Raw genomic sequence first — 6209 nt, 5'->3', positions numbered from 1 at the left:
CTGAAATACAAAAGAACAGAGTGCAAATGGATTATCATTTAGAACATATTTGTTACAAAAGCTCTCTTCTAGACTTACGAAGATCCAGTATAAATCAGAAACCCAGTATCCACATTACAAAGGGATGCATTACCCAGTTCCTTTCATTTAATAAATCAATAAACTGACAAAGTGAACTATTTACGTGTCTCAAGAGAATGAGGTACTTTCTACCTTAAAACTCTCTAAAAGTGTATTTTTGACAGTAATGAATCAAAGTTATCATTTAAGATTATAGTCTTTAATAGGAAATATTATCTTGTTTCTGTTTAATACGTGAAAGTGTTGAAAAGAATGAAAATATTCCTATAGAAATTTAATAGGTACGACAGAAAAATTTCCAACCTATAGAATGCAACTTTCTAGAGGTACATCCAGACCATTTTAACAAGCGGTTTGTTTTTGATCAGCAGAAAAGGCTACATGTTAGTGCAGTGCTTCTCAAAGCGTGGTCCCCAGACCAAGGCCATCAGCATCACATCGGAACTTGTTAGAAATGAAAATTTTCAGATCTCATCCTAAACCTACTATATCAGACACTCCAGATTCTGATGCATGATAAACTTTAACAATGTCTGTTTTACAGAAGGGCAAGCCTAAAACCATAAACTGAAATTCCTATAAACTAGCTCATATAACTAGTAGCTGCCTATTTGGGGAACACTGATTATCTTATACTTTACTAGAAGAGTGACCCTAACTTTTAAATAACCCCCAATCATAAACAAGTAGTGAAGGCAATATTGTGAAATCATCGTGACCTACTCAATCATAAAAATTATTTGTTCTAAATGTTTACTTACAGGGAAAAATATCAATTTGGATTCTGCTAATTAGAATTTAGAGTATTTTAGGCTACACTAATAAGGTTACCTTTTTTCATAGTCACCTCAAAAATATTAGGTGATTATTTAAAGTGTAGCAAATAGTTTAAAGTTCCCTCAATTGTTAGCGTATCTATTAACATTTAATACATAGGCCGTATACACATCTTTGTCACCTAGTCCTAGTTAGCCTTTTTACTTAACTTTAGTGTCACGTTGGAAACCCTGGTGGCATAGTGGTTAAGAGCTGTAACTGTTAACCAAAACACTGGCAGTTTGAATGCACCAGGCACTCCTTGGAAACCCGATGGGGCAGTTCTACTCTGTCCTAAAGGGTCACTATGAGAACTGACTCAATGGCAACGGGTTTGGTGGTTTGGTTTGGTTAGTATCATATTACCTTTGGTAGCAAGGTCTGTCCTTATTACTAAGGCAAATTTTGGGTTGGAGTAATAATCATGGAAGTGGACTCCCCAAAATCCTTTCTACCTCAAATGATTAGGCTAAATGTAACACTGTATACTAAGTCGAATACCAAGCCCATTGCCACTGAGCCGATTCTGACTCATAGTAACCCTATAGGACAGAATAGAACTGCCCCCTAGGGTTTCCAGGGAGAGGCTGGTAGGTTCGAACTGCTAATATTTTGGTTAGCAGCCAAGCTCTAGGTGGAACAGTGTCCCCCAAAATTCATGTCTACCTGGAACCTGTGAATGTGACCTTATTTGAAAATAGGGTCTCTGCAGATATAATCAAGTTGAGATGAGATCATACTGGATTAGGGTGGACTCTAAACTCAATAACAGGTATTCCTCTAAGGAGGGGGAGATTTGGAGACAGACAAACAAGACACAGGAGAAAGATAGAGGCAGAGACTGGTTATGCTGCCACAGGCCAAGGAATACCAAAGATCGCTGGCAACCACCCAGGGCTAGAAGAAGCAAGGAAGGATTATTTCCTAGAGTCTTTGGAGGGAGCATGGCCCTGCTGACATCTCAGTTTTGAACTTATCCAGAACTGTGAAAAATAAATTTCTGTTGTTTTAAGTTTGTGATAATTTGCCCTGTTGTTGTTGTTAGGTGCCATCGAGTTGGTTTCAGCTCATAGTAACCCCATGTACAACAGAACGAAACACTGCCTGGTCCTGGGCCACCCTCAGGATCGTTGTTATGCTGGAGCCCACTGTTGTAGCCACTGTGACAATCCATCTCGTTGAAGGTCTTCCTCTTTTTCTCTCTCTACTATACCAAGCAGGATGTCCTTTTCCAGGGACTGTTGCCTCCTGATAATGAGTCCAAATTACATGAGATGAGGTCTCACCATCCTTGCTTCTAGTGAGCACTCTGGCTGTACTGCTTCTGAGACAGATTTGGTTTTTTAATTTCCTCTAAAAAACTAGTTTGTGATAATTTACAGTAGCCCTCGGAAACCAATACACATGGTAATCCCATTTACCAATGATTAGTTTAGGAATGGGTACCATCTAATACTAACATAATGGATTGAATTGTGTCCCACCAAAATATGTGTCAACTTCGTTAGGCCATGATTCCCAGTATTGTATGACTGTCTACCATGTTGTCATCTGATGTGATTCCCCTATGTGTTGTAAATCCTATCACTATGATGTTAATGAGATGGCTCTGTTGCAGTTATATTGATGAGATCTATAGGATTAGATATTGTTTTAAGCCAATCTCTTTTGAGATATAAAAGAGCGAAGCCAGCAGAGATACGGGGACCTCATACCACCAAGAAAGCAGCACCAGGGAACACAGTGCATCCTTTGGACCCAGGGTTCTTGCGTGGAAAAGCTCCTAGTCTCCAGAAAGAGTGATGACAAGAACCTTCCTCCAGAGCCAACAGAGAGATGGCCTTGCCCTGGAGCTGATGCCCTGAATTTGGACTTCTAGCCTACTAGGCTATGCGAGGATAAATTTCTCTTTCAGAGAATTTTGGGAAAAGTTGTCTCATTTGTAAAAAACAGGTACAGAAAGAAATGGCCTTTTTCCTCCTCTGGACTTGCTGTTCTTATTGTAGAACTCTGTGGCCATCTTTCTATCCACTTCAAGATAAAACCAATGCCAAGGAAGGCAGAATGGAGAGATGAAAAGAACTTAAACTTTAATGAAAATGATGAGCTACTGTATCAACCAATTCTTTAGTCCATTCTACCTGTGGATTTCCTATATCATAAATTCTTATAATTACACCAGTTTGAATCACATTTTTCTGTTTCTTGAGAATAAAAATATTCTGATACAGGTGAGATGTATAAGCATTCTGGGGAATCACGTGACTTCAACCAGTTATAGCAGTGTCCAGGCATAATCAGGACAAAGATATGATTATCCATTTAGGAAAGTGGAACAAAAATAAAAACATAAGATAAAGAATTGATTTTTGTAAGCTGAAGGAAAAACATCTTAGAGGAAAGCCGAAATGCAATGAGGTAATATTGTGATTTTAAAAATAAAATAATAGAGGATAAAATGACCAAAGAAGCAAATGTTCACTTGAGAAGTCACTTTCTTGCTTCCCAGTTTGGATGCCATACAAAATAGATTTATTTTTCTTGCCTAGTTTCTGTGGCTAAAGCTTCAGGTACAATGTTGAATAAATGTTGAATAGAAGTGGCAAAAGCAAGTGTCCATGTCTTGTTCCTGATCTTAGGGGGAAAGCTTTCAGTTTTTCACCATTGAGTATGTTAGCTGTGGGTTTTTCATAAATGCCCTTTATCTGGGTTAAGAAGTTCCCTTCTATTCCTGAGTATTTTTTTTTATCATAAAAGAGTGTTGGATGTCAGGTGCTTTTTTAGCATCAATTAAGATGGTTGTGTGATTTTGGAGGCATGATGATGAGGAAAAGGAAGAAACAAAATTGAGCCCCAAGATACATCAACCCTTCTTGAACAAAAAGGCCATCCGTTAAGGAAAGCGCACTTCATTATACTGACAGAAAAGGGTACTTTTGAACTGGCAATCTTGAAGAACAACCAAAGTCCCCAGGCAATGACTAAGAAAAAAGCAGGCTCCTTGCCTTATAAAACTAATGTAAGAAGACAACAGAAAATGAGGATAAAAGGTTTCAGTTAATGAAAATTCACCCCCACAAAGCAAACATAATGCCAAAGAAAACGGTACACAGTACTCCACACCGGATTAAATACTCTCAAACTAATGTTTGGAGTTATGAAAAACAAAAAAAACTTGAATCATAAGTTCAAATGTCAAGAACAGGGGGGAAAAAAACAAATAAAAACCTATGGAGTTAGAGTAGAATTGGAAGTATCATGGAGGTTTCAGTATAAACTCATGAGTCCGTGTGTGCGTGTGTATGTGTGTGTGTGTGTGTGTGTGTGCACGTAGGAGAGAGTTAATTTATACCTGGACTAGAACAGATCCATCTTTATCTCTGGGGATGCCTGGATGTCTGGCTTTGCAGTGGGGATTATGATATGCTGTTGAAAGTCTGAGACTCTCCTGGGTAACCTCCACAGTCAGTTTGTTTACCGAAGGTTTTCAACTGGCAAAACCAGTTAGTCAGCATGGCTTGACTACTTGATCAAAAGGACACAAAAACCCCACTGAGAACTTCTGCTTTGAGCTCTCCTGAAGCCAAGAGCCCTAGCACAGATCTTGGTGGTTCAATCTAGAGACAGCATGATCCATATGGAACAAGGACCTTGAGGAGTTTGTGCAAGAGATGTCTCTCAGATCCCTAATGCTTGCCTGCTCTTTCTCTTGCTGCACTGCATTTTAAATAAAAAGTCTTACATGAGTATTCTCTGTGAAGTCTGATTAGACCTTTCAAATACCTGAACTTATTAAATATTTGCACTTAAGAGGAGGATGGGATATTAGAAACAAACCCTAACTATAATCTGAATAATAATGGCTAAGGGATTGTTTGTGAGAATGAAAGATGAAGAGTGGGGTGGAGGAGGAATCACTGTGGTTGCCAGGTTGGCTTCCTGGCCATCCCTGGGGTGAGGAACAAGAACTGTGTCCACTGTATCAGTCAGACCTTGAGTTCCTGGATTCAGGCCAGGGAAGATAGCTAAATGCTTAACACAAGATTTGTGAACCGAGGGGAAGTCAGCCAAGAATATGAAGCCTTGGTTGCTTTTATCTGTTCTAGCTAAAATGAAGATAACATACAAACAACCTCAGGCTGCTACAAGCACAGTTATGGCTGTGACTCCATTTGTGAAGTTGAAGAACACAGCATTCATGAGAAGTTGTGCAGATATTTCCTTTAATCAGAATTTGGTCCCTATATGATCAATAATCACTAAAAGAAAAGAAGACACTACTGAAATGGGATATTCAGGTAAATATAAAGAGTTAAGCCACCCTGTGAATCCTTGTCTACCATTCTCTTCAGAACTGGAATTGACGTGGTCTATTTCTCCCTTAGCTTGACCACTGAAAGGGCCAAACAGCAATGATATCCAGTAGCAATGAGCACACCTAGGGCCCTGATCTGAGTTTCTAAATGCCATTCCTCACTAAAAGGAACTAGGGGCTCATTGGGGAAGTGGCAGATCCCAGGTCTAGGTCAGGGAAGGTACAAGATGGGCCTAGAAAATGTTGTACCAGAAAGTACCAAACCAGAACTAAACCCATTGCTGTTGAGTTCAATCCAACTCATAGGGAGCGATGACAAATACAGGATACGTAAAAACAGACAGGGTAGCTAGCTTGAAGGGGCTTTCGTTGGCCAAATCCAGGATGCTTTGAACACTAAAATAAGTTAAGGATAGTAGAGTAATAATTCGTTGTTGTTAGGCGCCATAGAGTCGGCTCCGACTCAGCAACCCCTGTGTACAACTGAATGAAACACTGCTCGTCCTACGCCATCCTCACAATTGTTGGTATACTTGAGCCCACTGTTGTAGTAGCCACTGTGTCAATCCATCCCATCGAGGGTCCTCTTCTTTTTCACTGACCATCTACCTCAGCAAGCATCATGTCCTTCTCCAGGGACTGGTCCTTCCTGATAACGTGTCCCAAGTATGTCAGACAAAGTCTTGCCATTCTTGCTTCTAAAGAGCATTCTGGTTGTACTTTTTCCAAGACAGATTTGTTCATTCTTCTGGCAGTCCGTGGTATATTGAATATTCTTCACCAACATCACAATTCAAAGGCATTGATTCTTCTTCAATATTCCTTATTCACTGTCCAGCTTTCACATGCATATCAGGAGCCCTGGTGGTGCAACAGTTAAAGTGCTCGGCTGCTAACAGAAAGGTTGGTGGTTCGAACCCACCAGCTGCTCCCCGGGAGGAAGATGTGGCAGTCTGCTTCCCTAAAGCTTATATAGCCTTGGAAATCCTAATGGGGC

At 40.0% G+C, this 6209-nt stretch overlaps 1 protein-coding gene across 1 annotated transcript in view; it reads right to left on the bottom strand.

Annotated features, from left to right (window-relative positions):
• CCDC168 (coiled-coil domain containing 168) overlaps positions 1-6209 on the bottom strand; it is a 39213-nt gene that overhangs the window by 29219 nt on the left and 3785 nt on the right. The gene's annotated exons all lie outside the window — the stretch shown is intronic.

The sequence above is a fragment of the Loxodonta africana genome, chromosome 23 (assembly GCF_030014295.1).
Source record: "Loxodonta africana isolate mLoxAfr1 chromosome 23, mLoxAfr1.hap2, whole genome shotgun sequence".
NCBI lineage: Eukaryota > Metazoa > Chordata > Mammalia > Proboscidea > Elephantidae > Loxodonta > Loxodonta africana.
The sequence above is the reverse complement of the archived record's forward strand: the minus strand, read 5'-3'. Positions and strand labels throughout refer to the sequence as shown.